This window comes from Zootoca vivipara, chromosome 11 (genome assembly GCF_965207765.1).
Source record: "Zootoca vivipara chromosome 11, rZooViv2.hap1.1, whole genome shotgun sequence".
NCBI lineage: Eukaryota > Metazoa > Chordata > Lepidosauria > Squamata > Lacertidae > Zootoca > Zootoca vivipara.
The window spans coordinates 52,513,079-52,534,900 of NC_142594.1; positions in this window are offsets into that span (position 1 = coordinate 52,513,079).

Genomic DNA, 21,822 nt, shown 5'->3' on the forward strand with positions numbered 1-21,822 from the left:
GTTGCTAGAACTCCCTCGCAATTTACAAGACAAATGGCCCTTGGACTCTCTGACACTCCTTTATTTATTTTTAATTTTTTTGCTTTCCGCATCGTCTGGCTGAGTCACTCAAAGACGTTGCACAGATTGCGTGAACTCCTGACCCCAACCTTTCCTTGCCTAGCTGGTTTTCTTCGCTCCTCCCTTCCCACCAAGAACTGAGGAGTCTCGAACACATTGGCATGAAGATTCACCCTTGCTGGGTCATTTCTTGGTAACAGCAACATCTCTCGGCCATTTGGGACTTGGTTGCTGAGTAAAGTTGGCAAATGCTGTGCTTTTGCGGGGGCCAGATTTGGCATTTTAGGGAGACCATTTACAGGCTTTTCGCCGTAAAAAACCTTTAAAGAATGCTCACAACGGCTTGAGGAATCAGCCTGGGTGGGGTTGAAAATCTCTGCTGCTTCTAAAGATGTCCAGTAACCTTTGAAAAATATACTAGAAAAAGACTGGATGTGGCCTCCTCCTATCGAGACCAAAGAACTAAGAGCTTTGTTAATGTTTTCCAAACCTGAAAAGTTTTAGCTTTTAAAATGTCAAGCGGAAGACAGACACAAACCGGAGGCCAGAAGGCAGGAATGTTGACCTTGTGTTGTTCATTCTGGATCTCTGAGAGCTGTGGGTTCTCACAACTGTAGAATCACATCTCATCACCAGCTGCAGGAGTTGCAGAATAGGAACTTAGGAACTGACCCATCGGAGGACCTTTTTCATATGCCTCCTCCACGAGAGGTCCAGAGGGTGGCAACACAAGAATGGGGCCTTTTCTGTGGTGGCTCCCCGTTGCTGGAATGCTCTCCTCAGGGAAGCTCACCTGGCTGGTGCCTTCATTTTATAATTTTAGTTGCCAGGCGAAAACATTCCTCTTTAACCAGGCCTTTGGCCGAATGACATCCTATATCAGGCATCCCCAAACTTCGGCCCTCCAGATGTTTTGGACTACAATTCCCATCTTCCCTGACCACTGGTCCTGTTAGCTAGGGATAATGGGAGTTGTAGGCCAAAACATCTGGAGGGTCGCAGTTTGGGGATGCCTGTCCTATATCCTTTTAAATGGGGGGGGCATTATTGGTTTGGTTTGTTCTTGTTTTAATTATATACTTTGTGTTTTTATCTTGTATCTTTGTGCTGTGAACTGCCCTGAGATCTTCGGATGAAGGGCGGCATGCAAATTTAATAAATAATAAAATAAAATAAACAAACAAACACAGGAATCTTTCTGTCAGGGCGTGGAGAGTCCTCCCCTCCCTTGGGTAACTTCACAGACAAGAATTAACGAGCAGTTTATATTTTATAGTCCTTTTTATTCAGTCCTCTGGTAGCAAGCAAAAATCCACATCTCTCCACAAGGAGGGTGGTTGGCCTCCTCCTCACACTTCCGTCTCCAGCAACATCCTGAGCACCAACGGGAAATTCCTTCTCCTTCTCTCTGCATTCTTTGTTCTCTATACGGACGGACCTCCTAGTTCTTGGGGAGGGAATAGAATCATAGAATCATAGAGTTGGAAGAGACCACAAGGGCCATCCAGTCCAACCCCCTGCCGAGCAGGAAACACCATCAAAGCATTCTTGACATATGCCTGTCAAGCCTCTGCTCCAAAGGAGGAGACTCCACCACACTCCTTGGTAGCAAATTCCACTGCCGAGCAGCTCTTACTGTCAGAAGGTCCCCTAAACTCTCTAATATTGTCTCTGCTGGCTGTTCCCTCCAGTGGCGTCGCAACAGGGGGGCGGGGGGCGGGGGGTGGTGCACTCCTGGTGGCACGTCTCCAGGGGTGACAAGGCGGTGTCCCGCCACGGCGGCGCAACCAGGCATCGCGCCGCCGCAGCTGCATGTAGAGGATCCTCCGTTCGCAGCTGCAACCACAAGCAGAGGATCCCGCCCCTCCCAGCCTCCCTCCCTCCCTCCCCGTCTCGCCGTAAGCGGCTCCTGCTTTGCCGCTTTACAGCGAGCCAGGGAGGGGCGGACGGGAGCCACTTACAGCGAGCCGCCCTCCACCTCCCTCGCACCCTGGCTTACCGTAAGCAGCTCCCGCTTTGCCGCTTTACAGCGAGCCGGGGAGGAAGGGAGGGGGACAGACGGGAGCCGTGGCTCCCAAGAGGGCACAGCTTTGCCAGCACCCCGGCAAAGCAGCGTGGGGGGGGGGGGTTAACAAAAAAAATTCCACGCCAGGTACCACCTGGGCTTGCTACGCCTCTGGTTCCCTCCCTCCTGTTTTTCTTTCCATTATCTCGTAACTAGGTCACTCCTTTCTGAGCTGTTCAGTGCCTGTCTCTCTCTCTGCTCCTGAAACCTCTGAATCTTGGGGACACACACACACACACACACACACACACACACACACACACATCTTCAGAGAGAAGCTGATCTTCCCACTCCTCTGATTGAGACCATTCCCTGACACTTTCTTACACTGTTGGTCCATCTACCTCAAAACTGTAAATACTGGCAGCAGCTCCTCCAATGTTTTTGGCAGGGGACACTCTCATCCCTACCTGGAGGGGCAGGAATTGAAGCTGAGACCTTTTACATGTGAAGCTGATGCACTACAGCTGAGCTGAAGTCCTTCCACATACATACATACATACATACATACATACATACATACATACATACATAATTTTATCCATATACTGCCTTTCCAAAGTTCAAATCGTGCTCAAGGTGGCCTATAACCTGGAGGGGTAAAAAATACATAACTACAACATAACAAAAGTACTCGTGAGCAATAAAGAAAACATCAAAAGGTACACAGCCAAATTAAATAATTTTCATATAAACCATAAGATATAAAATAAAGATGCAAAATGCAGGAATCTTTTGCCCAACTTGGGGGCTCGAACCCACAGCCCCAGGAATTAGAGCAGGCATCCCCAAACTGCTGCCCTCCAGATGTTTTGGCCTACAACTCCCATGATCCCTAGCTAACAAGACCAGTGGTCGGGGAAGATGGGAATTGTAGTCCAAAACATCTGGAGGGCCAAAGTTTGGGGATGCCTGAATTAGAGTCTCGTGCTCTACCGACTGAGCCACTGTAAAACAAAGCTGTAGCATCACTTTCCAGACTTTTCTTTATCATAATAGCATGGACAAATTCCAACTCTAATAGAAGAAGTGCCCGTGAATGCCAAGATTTGGATTTGCAAGGGTGTTATAATAATAATAATAATAATAATAATAATAATAATAATAAATTATTAATAAATTAATAAATAAGTATGGATTTTAAGAAAAGCAGGCGACTTTGGAATAAAGCAATGCATTCCAACAATCCTGCAAGAAAGCAGCTTTCAAGTTCAAACCGCTGCTTCTTTCGTGGGTCCCCTTTAAGTACAATTCTTCAGTGACTGATCGTTCCTGTGAGCGATTGTCTCTGAAGTCAGTAATAGCACCCGTCGTTTTACTCTCAAAGGCTGCTTTGCAGCAATTTTCTTTTATTCTTTTTTTAAAAAATAGTCTTTTACTTTGAAAAGACAAAAGCACTCGAGTTTGTCCAGGAGCCAATTTCTTTGATCCAAGAGCCAGCTGCCCTGATTGCTAATTGCTAGCATAATGTCTGTTATTTTGACGGGCAGGAAGCGGGGCTGGGCAGGGGGTGGGGAGGACAGATAGAGAGACTACAGCTGAGAGATGGCATTGACAATCAAAGCTGGAGGTGGGCGGGGGCTCCCTAGGGTGGCATATTGGGGTAAGCACAAACTTTTCCTTTTCTTCGTTTGTTTCTTTTATTGTATTCATAGAACCATAGAGTTGGAAGAGACCACAAGGGCCATCCAGTCCAACCCCCTGCCAAGCAGGAAACACCATCAAAGCATTCCTGACAGATGGCTGTCAAGCCTCCGCTTAAAGACTCCAAAGAAGGAGACTCCACCACACTCCTTGGCAGCAAGTTGCACTGTCAAACAGCTCTTACTGTCAGGAAGTTCTTCCTAATGTTTAGGTGGAATCTTCTTTCTTGTAGCTTGAATCCATTGCTCCGTGTCCGCTTCTCTGGAGCAGCAGAAAACAACCTTTCACCCTCTTCTATATGACATCCTTTTATATATTTGAACATGGCTATCATATCACCCCTTAACTTCTCTTCTCCAGGCTAAACATACCCAGCTCCCTAAGCCGTTCCTCATAAGGCATTGTTTCCAGGCCTTTTACCATTTTGGTTGCCCTCTTCTGGACACGTTCCAGCTTGTCAGTATCCTTCTTGAACTGTGGTGCCCAGAACTGGACACAGCATTCCAGGTGAGGTCTGACCAGAGCAGAATACAGTGGTACTATTACTTCCCTTGATCTAGATGCTATACTCCTATTGATGCAGCCCAGAATTGCATTGGCTTTTTAGCTGCTGCATCACACTGTTGACTCATGTCAAGTTTGTGGTCTACCAGGACTCCTAGATCCTTTTCAGGAGGAAGTATTCCAGTATTCTTGAGGAGGAAGAAGAACTTAAGACCTGGATGCGGGATCCCATGGACTGGTAACATCTCCCCATGTCCTCTGTGGCCACTTTTATGAAGGGCTGTTTATTTGTGATAGGAACGTACTGTTGGGGGGGGGGTCAATCTGGGCAATGCCATGAGTTGCTTCCAGTTCCTGCTCCCAGTGAGGGTTGGAATCTACTGGAGGAGGCTTCTGGACTGGTTAGACAAATTTCTTTGTAAGATAACGACCACATCAAGTGTTCTCATCCCCATCTCAAAAGAATGAGCTAAGCTACTGAGAGGCGATATGATAGCCAACTCCTAATATCTAAAGGGCTGTCACACGGAAGATAGAGCAAGCTTGTTTTCTGCTGCTGTAGAGGGAAGGACCCAAACATATAGGATTCAAATTACAAGAAAGGAAAGCCCATCTTAACACTGGGAAGAACTTTTTGACAGGCAGAGCTGTTCGACAGTGGAATGGACTATCTCGGAAGGTGGACTCTCCTTCACTGGAGGTTTCTAAGCAAAGGTTGGATGGCCACCTGTCAGCTTTAGCTGAGATTCCTGCATTGTAGGGGGTTGGACTAGATGACCCTTGGGATCCCTTCCAACTCTGAAATTCTGAGCCACAAGGGACCACTGCTGCAGACTGCCCTGAAGACCTCAGCGATTGGCCAGGGACAGTCCCACATTTATGGGAGCTATCTGCTCAAGGGTTAGGAAGATGGCACTCTGCAAATGCTTTGAGGAAGTCTTTTTTATCATAATTTCCACTCTTCCATTTTCTTGAATCGAGGCTGAAGCTTGGATATGTTGTACTGAAGTCTTGTTTAGCAGCTGAAAGGTTGCGTTCAAGGCACAAGGCTGGTTAATACAGTATGTTGGCTGAGTTTCTCATCTCTGCTAAAATCCGTGGGCTCCGGCAAGGACTGCAGAATATAGGCCATTATTTATTAGACATAATAACCAGCCTTTTCTCCCCTCAGGGTTCTTAAAGTCCTCCACGCGGAGGGGGAGAAAGTGGTCTTTCGCACTGCAGAACTTGTCTTTGGTTTGGCATTTAGAGGCTTTGAACAATCATTCTTTGCATCTTTTGAAAAGATAAAAGGGAAAGGGCTGGTGGGGGGGAGAGCAAGGAGGCTCTTGAGGGAAATAACCTAACAAGAGGAGAGTGCTTGGCAAAAGCGTTTGGGGAGGGGGAAATCTGAAAGAAAAATGAGAGCAGGGTGAAAGAAGAGCCTGTTAAGCCACAAAGCACTCAGAGATCTAGCCTGCCGCATCCACACCCTGTGCTTAAAGCACAGTTAAGTCATACAGTGGTACCTCGGTTTACAAACACAACTGGTTCCGGAAGTATGTACTTAACCTGAAGCGTACTTAACCTGAAGCAAACTTTCCCATTGAAAGTAATGGAAAGTGGATTAATCCGTGGAGTACTTAAACTGAAGCGTACTTAACCTGAAGCGAACTTTCCCATTGAAAGTAATGGAAAGTGGATTAATCTGTCCCAGACGGGTCCGCGGAGTACTCAACCTGAAGCGTACTTAACCCGAGGTATGAGTGTAATTGGTTCCGGAAGTCCGTACTTAACCTGAAGCGTACTTAACCTGAAGCAAACGTTCCCATTGAAAGTAATGGAAAGTGGATTAATCCGTTCCAGACGGGTCCGCGGAGAACTTAAACTGAAAATACTCAAACTGAGGTATGATTGTATTTAAAGCACATGACCTCCCCCAAGAATCATGGGAACTGTATTTTGTTTGGAGTGCTGGGACCCGAAGCCCAGTGAGGGGTAAACCATGATTCCCAGAATTTTGAGGGAAATAAGGTCACATCTACACCACATGACTTCCCAACAGCTGTGTCCAACACTTGCTCTAATAAAATAATAATATTCTTATTACGGTCATAGACCAGCAAAAAAAGAAAAAGAAAACCAATAATACATAAAATAGATAGTTCTTGAGTATCATCTTTGAATAATACTGTTTCATAATCCTCTTTTGAGTTAAAATTGGGTTAAAATTTAATGAGGTATAGTTCCCTTTAACTATTGTCCGCTGAGAATTAATAGGCGGCTTTATCATTGTTGTTGATTGATGTCACGGCGTGTCTTAGTCTTGACGCGTAGTAACAGAATTTAGCTACATTCTTAGTGCACTCTGGGTTAAAATCTGCTAGTAGGTATCTAGTAAGCGTTTCTGTTGAGCGGCCTGGTAAGTTTTTTAACAAGGGGTCAATTATCTCCTTCCTCATGTCTCGATACAATGTGCAGTGGAGGAGGACATGACTTATCGATTCGATCTCCTTGTTATCACAAGGACATAGTCTCTGTTCTACCGGTATCTGGAGATATCTACCAGTTAACAACGCCGAGGGTAGAGCATTGAAACGAGCCCTGGTGAAGGCCCACCGATATCTCGGATTTTCTAACGTTTTTAAATAATTAGCTAGATAATTTAATCGATGCTCATACAGTTGTCTATGCATTAAGGAAAGTCGGGTTAGGTTGTTTTGTCAATCAATCTCCGAGATTCTTTCCTTAATTAGCTGTTTTGCCCTTTCCCATCCCATGGACAGAGTGGGCCCCACCGGCAGTCCATAAGAGACTAATTTCTTTTGGATGGTCTGCTCCCATGTAGATCGGAATCTATCAGCAACACTTGCTCTTTTAGTGGCATGTTACAGCACTCAGAAGACGGGGCTTCAGCCTTGAGCCTCTAGGCTAGACCACAGGGCTCTGGAAACTGCAACAAACCAGTGCTGAAGCATCTTCTTCCACCTGCTCTCAGTTGCATGTTTGCTGGCCGTGGTCCTGAACCTCCTATATGCTGGCAGGGCACCATTGTCCCTGTCCAGGGTGCTGAACTCACCCCAGCATTTAACTAGTCCAGAAAGTCTTAGACCAGGGGTCAGCAAACTTTTTCAGCAGGGGGTCCACTGTCCCATAATTTTTTTTGGGGGGATGAACAAATTCCTATGCCCCACAAATAACCCAGAGATGCATTTTAAATAAAAGCACACATTCTACTCATGTAAAAACACCAGGCAGACCCCACAAATAACCCAGAGATGCATTTTAAATAAAGGGACACATTCTACTCATGTAAAAACATGCTGATTCCAGGACCATCTGCGGGCCGGATTGAGAAGGCAATTGGGCCGGATCCGGCCCCCGGGCCTTAGTTTGCCTACGCATGTCTTAGACCTCTCTCTCACTGAGCCATTGCTTGCTGGGATGGATTTCTAATGGATCAGGGCAGACATGCTCAAGATTAATTTTTTTAAAACAGTGCACATTAAGAACATTTGTTTCTTGTTTTATACCTCAGGGCAAAGCCGCATTACCTCACCCAGCATGACTCTGCCAGCGGTGCAGGTAATGCAGGGTTCAGGAGATTTCCAGCAGAGAAAGGACAGGCAGGGTGGGCTGCTTGAGCTTATTGGAAGCAGCGAGGCTCCTAAAAGCAGAGAGCAAAACAGATAATCCTCTCTCAGCCCTTCTTCCCAAGAGCCATATCTTCAGCCCTGCTGTGCTACATTCTGTTTTCAGTCCAACCCAATGCAAACTCACAGCTCCTCTCTCTGAGCCGAAATCCGAAACAGAAAACAACAAAACCTGCTTCGTTTCTGGCATGCAAACCAAGCTGGATGTTATATGGTAAAGGTAAAGGGACCCCTGACCGTCGGGTCCAGTTGCGGACGACTTTGGGGTTGCGGCGCTCATCTCGCTTTACTGGCCAAGGGAGCCGGCGTACAGCTTCCGGGTCATGTGGCCAGCATGACTAAACCACTTCTGGCAAACCAGAGCAACAGCAACACGTGGAAATGCCAGAGCAGTACCTATTTATCTACCCCGCCAGAGCAGTACCTATTTATCTACTTGCACTTCATGCTTTCAAACTGCTAGGTTGGCAGGAGCAGGGACCGAGCAACGGGATCTCACCCTGTCGCGGGGATTCGAACCGCCGACCTTCTGATCGGCAAGCCCAAGACTCTGTGGTTTAACCCACAACACCACCCGCGTCCCATGTTATGTGGTAGATGTTTGCAATAGCCTCCCAACTTTTTCTTTAAAGAAAAGCCATTATGAGAAGCTGTCAGTTTCAATAGAATAGGATTGGAGGAACCTGAATTCACACCTCCAATTCTCTCTGTGTCTCTCTCACTCTTGTCTTCTGGATTCTCCTCAAGACACACCCTTTCCCAGTGTTCCCGTCCCCCACCCCCACCCTTGGCTGGTTGGAATGTATATTGAACTGTGATTATGCTTCTTGGTCCCTTGGATGGAGGGATGGTGTTTGTATTTATAAACATCTTTCTCTTGTGAGATTGAAATAGAGTCAACACAGTACAGTAAGGCCACAACTTATGCAGAGGTTATGTTCCAGGCATTATTATTATTATTATTATTATTATTATTATTATTATTATTATTATATTGCCCTATACCTGCAGGTCTCAGGGCGGCTCACAGCATAAAATCACAATATAAAAGCACAAAATACATAATGAAAATAAAAACAAGAACGACACAATAATCTGCCCCCTCCCCAACACATTTTAAAAGGGCATCAGATATCAATCTGCCAAAGGCCTGGTTAAAGAAGAACAATTTTGCCTGGTGCCAAAAGGTGTATAATGAAGACATCAGGTAAACCTCCTTGGGGAGAGCATTCCACAAATGGGGAGCCACCACAGAAAAGGCCCCATTCTTGTTTTGCCACCCCCCAGACCATTGATGCCTTTTTACATGCCTTTTTGTAGTTTTGCTGTATGGTTTCATGTTTTTATGGCTGTAAACCACTTTGGTAGATTTTTTAAATGATATATATTTTCTATGGTATGCCACCCTCTGGACCTCTCGAGGAGGAGGCACACGAAGAAGGGCCTCAGAAGGTGATCTCAGGGTCCTGGTAGGTTCCTATGGCGAAAGGCAGTCCAACATATTGGATTCAATTGCCGAAATCAGTTTTCCCAAAACCCTGCCCCCTTTCCACCTCCTTTTCAATGTTTTTAATTGTTTTGCACATGCGCAAAGCTGAATGCGCATTAGTTAAATGTGCATAAATTGCAGGCTTACTGTATAAAGTAGATATGGGGAATTTTCAGTCCTCTCCATTTTGCCATCAGAATTTTCTCTGTCCACACCCCTTCTTAGACTGCACCCCTCTCACACACAAACCCTGTTTTGCACCATCCTTAAATCTTTTGGCTGGCAAAAATATGCCCTTGAACTCTGAAAACTCTCAGAATGATCCTCCCTTTCTTGGCTGGAGGGGTGTTCGGGCAAATTACTATCTGTTGCTCCCATCCTCTTTCTCTTATTTTCCTGTACACCTTAAGAATTCCTAAAACATTTCAAAATAGTTGCACATACACATAGCCAGCTAATCAATTCAAAGCTGGACATTATCTTTCAGGCATCAGAGCCCTGGGTGAACAGGAAGGTTCTTAAATTCCTCCTGGAAGTTAACAATGAAAGAGGGCAATTACACAAACAGGGAGCCACCACCAGGAAGGCCCCGTCTCCAGGGTGAGTATTTATAGAATTGCAGGCATAGTGGCTCAGCAGACATCACTCCAATTTCAACACAGCAGCCTGCATTGCAGAGCAGGCAACTGAGCTGTGAGCTGTGAGCCAGGATGCGGGTGGTTCAAGTATCTTCACAAACCACACCGGGGAGCCTGAACATTTGGCATGTCTGCAAGATGGGGTCAATTCTAGCACTGTCCTATCTTTGAAAGATTCCCCAAGTTGATGAGTTTGATGCACTAATGGGCCAAATAAATGCTAACGGCTATATTTTATCCTTGCTTCTCTCCGTGGCGGTGCGGTGAGATTGCGTTCATCCATCCACAACTGACAGGGGAGTTTAATTAGAAGACGCTGCTGTCGTTTGCTATGACAAGCTTGCCAGGGTTTCTTCCTCAAATTAAAAGGAGGGGTAGAAAGTCTGCATTTAATTGCAGGCCAAACTGATTTGATGATGGCGAGGTGGGATAAACACGGGCAGCACAACAAGCTCCCTTCACCCGTAGAAACCTCTTCATCAGGAATCAGCTAATAGAGGGAGATGCAGTCAGCTTGCAGCCCTGAGCATCTCCCACTTACTAGCGTATAGAGAGGCGTTTGGAGTGTGGGCCCTTAAGTGGGTCATAGGCCCAGTGAATCAGCAGCAGAAATATAACCTGTGTGCTTCTGGATGCAGCCTTGTCAATGGTAGAGCCAAAGAGTTGTATAACTGCAGGCAAGTGGGGGAGGTGGCTGGGGAGTGAATGTTTGAAAGTGAGAGGTGGGGGGGTTGAAAAAGAGAGAATGAGAGAGGCTGGGAGGTGAGAGGGACACACACACACACACACACACACAGAGAGAGAGAGAGAGAGAGAGAGAGAGAGAGAGAGAGAGTGTTTAGAACTAAGGATGAGAATTGTAAATTGGGTAAAGCTGTTTTTGGAATGGCAGGTCTCTCTCTCTCTCTCTCTCTCTCTCTCTCTCTCTCTCTCTCTCTCTCTCTCTCAGGGCTGTCTTAAGTATGTCTGGCCCCCTGGCGCCGTGGTGCGGCGGATCCCTCTGGCGCCCCCGCCCCGTTTCCCAGCGCGGCGGGCGGAGCGTGCAGTGCGGCGCCCCCTGGCGCCCGGGCGCCAGCCTGGCCTGCGCTCTCTCTCTCTCTCTCCCGCTCTCTCTCTCTCTCCATATTTAATCTGGGGGTAGGACTCAGACCCACTGCTCTGGAGGACTGCCAGCTATTTGCCTCCACATTTAGAATCATAAAATTATAGAGTTGGAAGGAATCTAACTTTTCCCTGCACTGATGATGGAAGAGGTAGATAGAGGTAGGTCAGCTCAGCCCTCCAACAGAGGGGAATGCCGGGGGGGGGCTGTTTCTTGCTCACTTTGCCTAAGGGGGGGGGGGAGAGACCTGATTATATGTGCCCATGCTGCTTTCTGTAGCACCCACACACCTCCCATAAAATCTTGCTCTGTTCAAAGCGGTGCGGTTTTTTGTTTAAGGATAGAAATATCCAGACAAAAGCATCTTTCTTCTTGGCAGGGGGACCAATTTTCTTTCTTTTTCAGCAGGTTTATCTTAGCTAAAACAAAGGAGAGGAAGGAGAAAGGAAAATATTATGTTGTCTCTCCGTATGACGACATCCCTTGACATTAAACACCCTTCAAAGGTCCCCTGAAAAACTTACAGTACAGTCTCTTGCTGAGGAATGGCCTTTTTTTAAAAAAAAAAAACCCAGCTAATCTTTGACAAAAGATCTTTGACATTCCAAATATTGTTATAGATCCAAAGGAAACAGGCAAATAAATCACAGCCTGAGGTGTGCAGGCGGTCTTTATAAATAAAGATTACAACTCGACCTCCCACGAGACTGTACATCGTTGGTGTCCGAGGTGGCAATATTTCATTTTGTTATATCAGCATGAATATTCTGCTCGCAATCAGCCTTAAAAACCTCAATAAACTCCCCTCTGAGAATCTCATTTGCAAACACCATCCTCGCACTTGGTAGTCTGGTTCTGTTCCATGACCTCCTTGAGGGAAATCCAGTGATATTTAATCAACAATAACCATTAAGGCATCACCTCAAAATGGATGATTTACTCAGATGCAGCCGCAAGCTTGAGCCACAGCCAGAACCTATTAAGGTAACCAATTGTGGCCACCCTGATGCTTTCGGCTGCTGTATTTATCGCCTTTTGATGCAGAAATGGGGGGGGGGTGAAAATATGGTTTCTTCTCCTCCTGTCCCTTTCCTAGAGAAATGAGTGCCGTCACCAGCTGCCCAATGGGTTGACAAATGCAAAGATTTCTCCTTAGGGATGGCCACATCTGTCAATTTCAATTTCTCCCTGTTTCTCTCTTTTTTTCCCCAGTCTTAAGTTCAATTCTCTACATTTAAAAAAAAAGTTGTTATGAAAGTTCACCAGGGCATTTCTTGTAATAGACACACTTCAGGTGTTATTGGCACCTATCTGTCTTGAGAGATAATGGAGTGGGCTTCCACAGATGAAGTCCATTATCAGCACTAAGGTAACTTCCCCGGCGGGCAAGCCTGGGCAGTGTGTCTGGAGGTCCTGAGCTGCCCACCCTCTCAGCCTCACTGACGGGGTCCAAAGGAAAGGAAAGCAAGACGTCTGGCACCAGCTTGGCTGCAGGAGTTGCTGGAAGGAGGCATACAAGGTGCCACCGAACTGTCTTAGGGACTCTGGACATGTAGAGTTTATTCCCTAGCCTTTTATTCTCCCAAAGATGTCCCGTGTCGAGGCACTGCCAAGGCTATTCCTCCCCGGTTGCAGCAAGAGCATTGAAAAGAAGGAGAGTCCTTTTTAATTAGTTTTATTCCACCCTAATAGCGAGAGACAAAAGTACGCAGCAACATGGCCTTGCTCCAAACTGGGCTCCTCCTCCCACATTCCTAGCAACAGCGGTGGCGGCTTGTAGCCAAAAGTCTCTGATTCCGTTGTTCCTGCACCCTTAATGAACGCTGAGTTCTGGGAGAAGGGGGGTCAGAAATACTCTCCAGTGACAAGAAATACGCTCCAGCTGACTGCCCCATCACAACCCCCCCTTTCTTCTAATCCCAACTCCTTTGTTCATCGATCTCTGCTCTGTGACCTTCCTCAAAGCCCTGCTGTAAATCTAGGCTGTCTCCCTCTTCTCCAGCAGCGTCAGGAGAAGGAGGGTGATCTCCACCAATCCTCCTCCTCCATCTCGTCCTCTTGAGTCCCATCCCCGACATCCCGCAAGGCAGCAGAGGTTTAGGATGAGAACTTCCCTTCTCCTAATGGGCTACCTTCCGAAGTGTGCGAGCCCTATCTGCCCCTCACTTCCCCCTACAGCACCTGAAGAAACTGCCTCCTTGACCACTGGACCCACTGTTGGCCTCGTCTGTTCGGTCCACCGGAGCCCATCTTCACAAGTGTGAAGAAATAATAATAATAATAATTTTTTATTTGTACCCTGCCCATCTGGCTGAGTCTCCCCAGCCACTCTGGGCGGCTCCCAATTGAATATTTAAACAATACAGCATTAAATATTAAAAACTTCCCTAAACAGGCCTGCCTTCAGATGTCTTTTAAAAAATAGGATAGATGCTTATTTCCTTGACATCTGATGGAAGGGCGTTCCACAGGGCAGGTGCCACTACCGAGAAGGCCCTCTGTCTGATTCCCTATAACCTCACTTCCCGCAATGAGGGAGCCCGCCAGAAGGCCCTTGGAGCTGGACCTCAGTGTCTGGGCTGAATGATGGCTGAATGAATGATGAAGTGCTTCCTTTTATCTGTCCTGAATCTTCCGACATGCCACTTCATTAGATGTCTGTGATTTTTAGTGTTATGCGAGTGGGAGAAAAAGCTTTTCTCTGTCCACTTATTTTACACCCCATGAATAATTCTGTAAATGCCTGTCATCTCACTTGCTTTCGCGTTGCTGAGCAAAGTGGCTGTACAACAGCAGCTTGATGTGTGCAAAATGGGCACCGCAAGCCTTCCCAGCAGGTCGTAACAGAATCCCTGTGTGCAGCAGATCCAATGACTGCAGGTGAGACCCTGAGGTCCCCTGGTTCAAATCTCATTCCCTAATCATCATCCACCTAATCATCACCCACCCTTGCCAAAGCAGCAGCTGACCGGCCCAAGCCCTGAAACCCACAGAACAGCTAATACCTGTAGTTGCTTTTGCCATCATCATTGGCATGCTGTTGTCATGTTACGGTAGCTTTGGTGATGCTTTTGCAATTCTTCGAAGCAGGAAGCTCACAACAAAAGGGAGCTCGCATTTCCGAAGCAGAATCTTGAGGCCTCATTTCCTTTTAGTTTGTGCTGTGTCAGAAAAATTCATCAGAAGCCGTTCTGCACCCGCCACCAGCCTCCCTTCAGCTCTCTGCCAACCTTGGGGATTCCAGGCATCACAGCCCAACACGATTCAAAGCGACAGGAAAGGAAGCTTTCCTCCCTTCTCTCCTGCTTTCCGTGTCTGATCATCCTCAGAACACAATCCCCTTTGCTCAGCCTCCTCTGAAGCTCCGGGAAGCAGCAAGAGTCATGTCAAACAACCTGTGCCGCCCTGGGGGAAGGCATTTAATAAGAGCTATTTCAAGGGACCCAGGTGGCGCTGTGGGTTAAACCACTGAGCCTAGGGCTTGCTGATCAGAAGGTCAGCGGTTCGAATCCCTGTGACAGGGTGAGCTCCCGTTGCTCGGTCCCAGCCCCTGCCAACCTAGCAGTTCGAAAGCACGTCAAAATGCAAGTAGATAAATAGGAACCGCTACAGTGGGAAGGTAAACGGTGTTTCCGTGAGCTGCTCTGGTTCGCCAGAAGTGGCTTTGTCATGCTGGCCACATGACCTGGAAGCTATACGCCGGCTCCCTCGGCCAATAGTGCGAGGTAAGCGCGCAACCCCAGAGTCGGTCACGACTGGACCTAATGGTCAGGGGTCCCTTTACCTTTACCTTTTTATTTCAATGTAATGGACACTAGAAGACCAAAGCGCTGTGCTCCCTTACCTGGGAGCAAGTCTCACTGAACTCCATGGCCTCTGCGATAGCTTTCTTCTCTTTTCACCACTGTTTGCTGGCTTCCGTCGGTCTCTTGGCAGAAACAAGCATCGAGGAACAATGCTCTGAGCATCATTTGCAAGCAAGGAGGTAGCTCCTGTCAAGGGCTCCAGACAGGTTTTCAGGGTGACCGTCGCCCACTGGTAACTACAGTACCTTCCTGTAAACTCTCCATAACAACTACCGTATTGGCCCGAATATCAGCCACACCTGAATATAAGCCACACCTTTAAAATTCCACAGGCACTCACACCCATCCCGTTTTACCGTATGTCTGTTTCAGCAGCGATATTGTAAAAGCCTCTGAGAATTGTGAGCTTTGGCAGTCTTGTTAAGCCTTCACACATGAACCTTTGAAAGAGTCCGCCACCTGAGGAAACCATTCCTGTGAAACGGGCAAGAAGCTGGCCACCCGTCGGATGAGATAAGAACATATGGGAAGAGATAAGAACGCATGATACATCATAACACTTTATTGTCGGACTTGATTATTGCACGTTATACTGGACTTTTATGACTTCGAGCATGAGATTTTGCACACATTTTTGAATCTCCTTGTATATGTGAAGGTTGCTTATACATATATTTGCACCTCACAGTGGTTTACCTTTTCATTGTTTCACCAACATCACCGTGTTGTCTGCTGTTGCTGCTGCTCTGTTGGAGCTGGCAAGGAGACACGTTCTTCCTGAGAGCACCTGCAAAATCGTGCTCCGCCAGAGTCATCAGGACATGCAATTAATGGTGGCGAAAACTCCACTGCCCGGCCCCTAAAACTGTCACTCGGAGGTCTCTCCATTGCCAGTTGCTGGTAGTTCTCACAAACACAGCTCCTCTTTTGCGTAAATCAAGGCAGCAATAAACGTTGGTGATGGCAGGCAATGGAGCTGGGATGCATTAATCCATGGGCAAGCTGTGCTCAGGAAGGATGGGAAAGAGGCAAGCCTTATTTTTTTGCGTTGTTTTCTGGCTCTTGCCTTCCTCTTTATATCGCAAACTGCTCTGTGATCCTTGGGTGAAGGGCAGTATAGAAATTTAATGAATAATAATGAAGGGGCTGATTCTGCTTCTCTCTCTTTGCGATGTTTTAAGCTGAGATAAGGAACACAGGTGGCGCTGTGGTCTAAACCACAGAGCCTAGGGCTTGCCGATTGGAAGGTTGATGGATCAAATCCGCGCGATGGGGTGAGCTCCCGTTGTTCAGTCCCAGCTCCTGCCCACCTAGCAGTTTGAAAGCACATCAAAGTGCAAGTAGATAAATAGGTACCATTCCAGTGGGAAGGTAAACAGCATTTCCGTGTGCTGCTCTGGTTTGCCAGAAGTGGCTTAGTCATGCTTGCCACATGACACGGAAGTTGTCTGTGGACAAATGCCAACTCCCTTGGCCTATAGAGCAAGATGAGCGCTGCAACCCCCGAGTCGTCCGTGACTGGACCTAATGGTCAGGGGTACCTTTACCTTTAAGTTGAGAGACTCTCCTACAATCTTTGGGTTCCGTAAAGGGGTTAGAATTTTGACAAAACCCTTAATTCCTGACTCTAGTAAATGTGGCGTTTAATCAATGGCTATAGCAAATTGTGAAGGAATTCAGCCCTGAGTGTTCACTGGCAGGACAGATCCTGAAGCTGAGGAACCAATACTTTGGCCACCTCATGAGAAGAAGAGAAGACTCCCTGGAAAAGACCCTGATGTTGGAAAAGATGGAGGGCACTAGGAGAAGGGGACGACAGAGGATGAGATGGTTGGACAGTGTTCTCGAAGCTACCAACATGAGTTTGACCAAACTGCGGGAGGCAGTGGAAGACAGGAGTGCCTGGCGTGCTCTGGTCCATGGGGTCACGAAGAGTCGGACATGACTAAACGACTAAACAACAACATAGCACAGACTTGACATGAGTCAGCAGTGTGATGCAGCAGCTAAAAAAGCCAATGCAATTCTGGGCTGCATCAATAGGAGTATAGCATCTAGATCTAGGGAAGTAATAGTACCACTGTATTCTGCTCTGGTCAGACCTCACCTGGAGTACTGTGTCCAGTTCTGGGCACCACAGTTCAAGAAGGATACTGACAAGCTGGAACGTGTCCAGAAGAGGGCAACCAAAATGGTCAAAGGCCTGGAAACGATGCCTTATGAGGAACGGCTTAGGGAGCTGGGTATGTTTAGCCTGGAGAAGAGAAGGTTAAGGGGTGATATGATAGCCATGTTCAAATATATGAAAGGATGTCATATGGAGGAGGGAGAAAGATTGTTTTCTGCTGCTCCAGAGAAGCGGACATGGAGCAATGGATTCAAACTTCAAGAAAGAAGATTCCACCTAAACATTAGGAAGAACTTCCTGACAGTAAGAGCTGTTCGGCAGTGGAATTTGCTACCAAGGAGTGTGGTGGAGTCTCCTTCTTTGGAGGTCTTTAAGCAGAGGCTTGACAGCCATATGTCAAGAATGCTTTGATGGTGTTTCCTGCTTGGCAGGGGGTTGGACTGGATGGCCCTTGTGGTCTCTTCCAAGTCTATGATTCTATGATAGCAAAATACAGGCTGGACTTGTTCTCCTGACCAAGGAATCGCCTGGAGATGGGCCATTTATGAAACAAAAGCAAAGTCATTAACCCATCAAGAAAGCCATCAACAAGGCAGAAGACTCTTCCAGAAATATAGGGGGAGGGAGAGCCCTGAGCTCTGGGTAATTAGCAAAAGACAATCTCAGAGCTCATACATCTTTGGGGTCTCTTAGAATCGGAGGCTGCAGCAATGGGAGGAAGAGGACTCTCTTGGGATGTGAATGCTTTGTGCTCTCTCCATCCAGATGCTGGTCGCATATATGTGTCAATAAGCCACATATCATTGTCCCAAAAGGGAACACAAACCCCAGTAAGTATGACTGAAACACCGAGAATCCACACCACTCAGGGGTATTGGGGGGGTGTATCTGCAACTTAATAAAAACAGCTAACAAAAGGATAGCTGGAAGGGCCAGTAAAGGTAAAGGGACCCCTGACCATTAGGTCCAGTCGTGACCGACTCTGGGGTTGCGCGCTCATCTCACATTATTGGCCGAGGGAGCTGGCATATAGCTTCCAGGTCATGTGGCCAGCATGACAAAGCCGCTTCTGGCAAACCAGAGCAGCACACAGAAACGCTGTTTACCTTCCCGCTGTAGCGGTTCCTATTTATCTACTTGCATTTTGACATGCTTTTGAACTGCTAGGTTGGCAGGAGCTGGGACCGAGCAACGGGAGCTCACCCCGTCACAGGGATTCGAACCGCCGACCTTCTGATCAGCAAGCCCTAGGCTCAGTGGTTTAACCACAGCGCCACCTGGGTCCAGTACAGACCAGTAAAAGTAGCCTTCCACTTTTTCCTAGAACTTATTTCCTCTTTTAAAAATATTATTATTATTATTACTATTATTATTATTATTAATCCCATTTAATAATACTAAATAGTGGGAATGTCCACTTGCAGTGGAGTTTAGGTCCAAAGTGTTTCATGAAATTATTATTATTATTATCTTTATTATTTTTTGAATTTATTGAATTTATAACCCACCTTTACTTCCAAGGAGGTGGAATACATGGTTCTCCCCCTCGCCATTTAATCCCCCCAACAACCCTGTGAAGTAAGTCAGGCTGAGGGGCAGTGACTAGACCAAGGTCACCCAGTGAGCTCCTTGGGCAAATGATGTTTCGAACCCTGCTCTCCCAGGTTCCTAGTCTGACACTCTAACCCGGGCATCCCCAAACTGCGGCCCTCCAGATGTTTTGGCCTACAACTCCCATGATCCCTAGCTAACAGGACCAGTGGTCAGGGAAGATGGGAATTGTAGTCCAAAACATCTGGAGGGCCGAATTTTGGGGGTGCCTGCTCTAACCACTGCACCACACTGGTTCTCATATAGAGAACCTGTTCAAGTTACACTTCAGTTGTTGCTATTGTCTTTATTTTAAGACTTGCATATGAATTTCAAGGAACTCTTCATTGCTTTCTTACTTGCCATGAGACTGTCCACTCCAGTGTACAGAAATGGAAAACTTGAAAGGACTTAAATTCATCATTGTCGTAGAGGATATGGCTATCTCTGAGAAAATGACACAGCAGTTAAGAGGCTTACGAGGAAATGAATTATTACAGATCTTGCATACAGTTTGGTGGAACTTGATTACATATGTCGATAGTGATAATCTACAACATCAATTACGTTCCATATCTCTAGAGGTGTAGAATGCTTAAATTACCCTCTAATTTTTGTGCTTTGATTTTTGTTCTGTACTGCTACTTTTGGCGTGTGTTCCTTGATTCTTCCTATTGTCCGCTGGTGTCTCATGTTCCATTTTTGCATTCTTTCATTGAGTTGTTCATCTAAACCTTAAAAAATAAAAGACATAGCCATCAATGCCCCTTCCCTCAAAAAACTCTACGATTCTATTACCTCCTACCTGGAATTCTATTACATAGCTGCCAAGTTCTCCCTTTTTTAAAGGGAAATTCCCTTATGCTGAATAGGCTTCCTCGTGAGAAAAGGGAAAACTTGGCAGCTATGTTCTATTATTCTATTACGATTCAAAAGCATTTGACTGTGTCGAGCACAGCAAACTATGGCAAGTTCTTAAAGAAATGGGAGTACCTGATCACTTCATCTGTCTCCTGAGAAATCTCTATGTGGGACAAGAAGCTACAGTTAGAACTGGATATGGAACAACTGATTGGTTCAAAATTGGGAAAGGAGTACGACAAGGCTGTATATTGTTTCCCTGCTTATTTAACGTATATGCAGAATTCATCATGCGAAAGGCTGGACTGGATGAATCCCAAACTGGAATTAAGATTGCAGGAAGAAATATCAACAACCTCAGATATGCAGATGACACAACCTTGATGGCAGAAAGTGAGGAGGAATTAAAGAACCTTTTAATGAGGGTGAAAGAGGAGAGCGCAAAATGTGGTCTGAAACTCAACATCAAAAAAACTAAGATCATGGCCACTGGTCCCATCACCTCCTGGCAAATAGAAGGGGAAGAAATGGAGGCAGTGAGAGGTTTTACTTTCTTGGGTTCCATGATCACTGCAGATGGTGACAGCAGTCACGAAATTAATAGATGCCTGCTTCTTGGGAGTAAAGCAATGACAAACCTAGACAGCATCTTAAAAAGCAGAGACATCACCTTGCCTACAAAGGTCCGTATAGTTAAATCTATGGTATTCCCAGTAGTGATGTATGGAAGTGAGAGCTGGACCATAAAGGAGGCTGATCGCCAAAGAATTGATGCTTTTGAACTACCAGTATGATGCTGGAGGAGACTCTTGAGAGTCCCGTGGACTGCAAGAAGATCAAACCTATCCATTCTGAAGGAAATCAACCCTAAGTGCTCACTGGAAGGACAGATCGTGAAGCTGAGGCTCCAATACTTTGGCCACCTCATGAGAAGAGAAGACTCCCTGGAAAAGACCCTGATGTTGGGAAAGATTGAGGGCACAAGGAGAAGGGGATGACAGAGGATGAGGTGGTTGGACAGTGTTCTCAAAGCTATGAACATGAGTTTGACCAAGCTGCGGGAGGCAGTGGAAGACAGGAGTGCCTGGCGTGCTCTGGTCCATGGGGTCACGAAGAGTCGGACACAACTAAACGACTAAACAACAACATTACGATTCTATTACCTCCTACCCTAGAAAAACAAAACAGAGTAAAGGAAAAAAACAGAGCTTTCAACAGGCAAATCCCGCAGCTGGCATTGCCCCCGGTCTTAGCTGATGGCATGTTCCTATTACCTTCCCACCTTGCAGCTGTTTCATATCACGGCTTGCAAAATTGTAAAGGATGAGTGTTGCTCCATCAATGATACATATCGTGGTGAATTATTAAAGTGTACAGGAAGCGCTGAAACCTTCTTGTGAGATGTCAACCTCATTAGCTACCTTGCAGGACTTGGCGGCAACATTCAGCTCCGTAACATACACAGGAAGCCAATTTGCTGTATATGAAGGGCGCCGCCTGGTCCTCCCTGGCTAGCCCTGTGTGTCCCTTATGGTAATTAATGGGATTTCAGGTGTCCTGGATAAGGATTGCAACAGAATTATTGTGGGAATGTTGTGGATAGTAGGAGAGGATATATTGATTAAATATTATCCTTCCTAACTCACTTCTTCTATATTGCAGAAAGCTAGTTAGCAGATTCGTTTGAACCTCTTTAGTTAAGCTAGTTGGCAGATTCATTTGAATCTCTTTAATTAAGCAATCTAAACTGGCTGGCCCAGATTGGCTTGATCCTGGTAACTCCCCTTTTTATTCCCTCTTAAAAAGAAATAAAGCTACAGCAGTCTTCCTTATAAGTAATGAAAAGTTTACTTACATTCAGTTCACAGTCTGATCCCTGAAGGCAGGCTTTAGCTCAAGGGTCAGCAACCTTTTTCAGCTGTGGGCCAGTCCACCATCTCTCAGAGCATGTGGGGGGCTGGACTATATTTGGGGGGGAAATAATGAACGAATTCCTATGCCCCATAAATAACCCAGAGATGCATTTTAAATAAAAGCTCACATTCTACTCATGTAAAAACACCAGGCAGGCCCCGCAAATAACCCAGAGATGTGTTTTAAATAAAAGGACACATTCTACTCATGTAAAAACATGCTGATTCCCGGACCGTCCACGGGCCGGATTGAGAAGGTGATTGGGCCGCATCCGGCCCACAGGCCTTAGGTTGCCTACCCCTGCTTTAGCTTGTAGTTACAGAAGATGGGGATTCATCCCATATGGGGATTTGTCCCGTGTGCTGCTGGCAGAGAGCCAGCAGACAGCA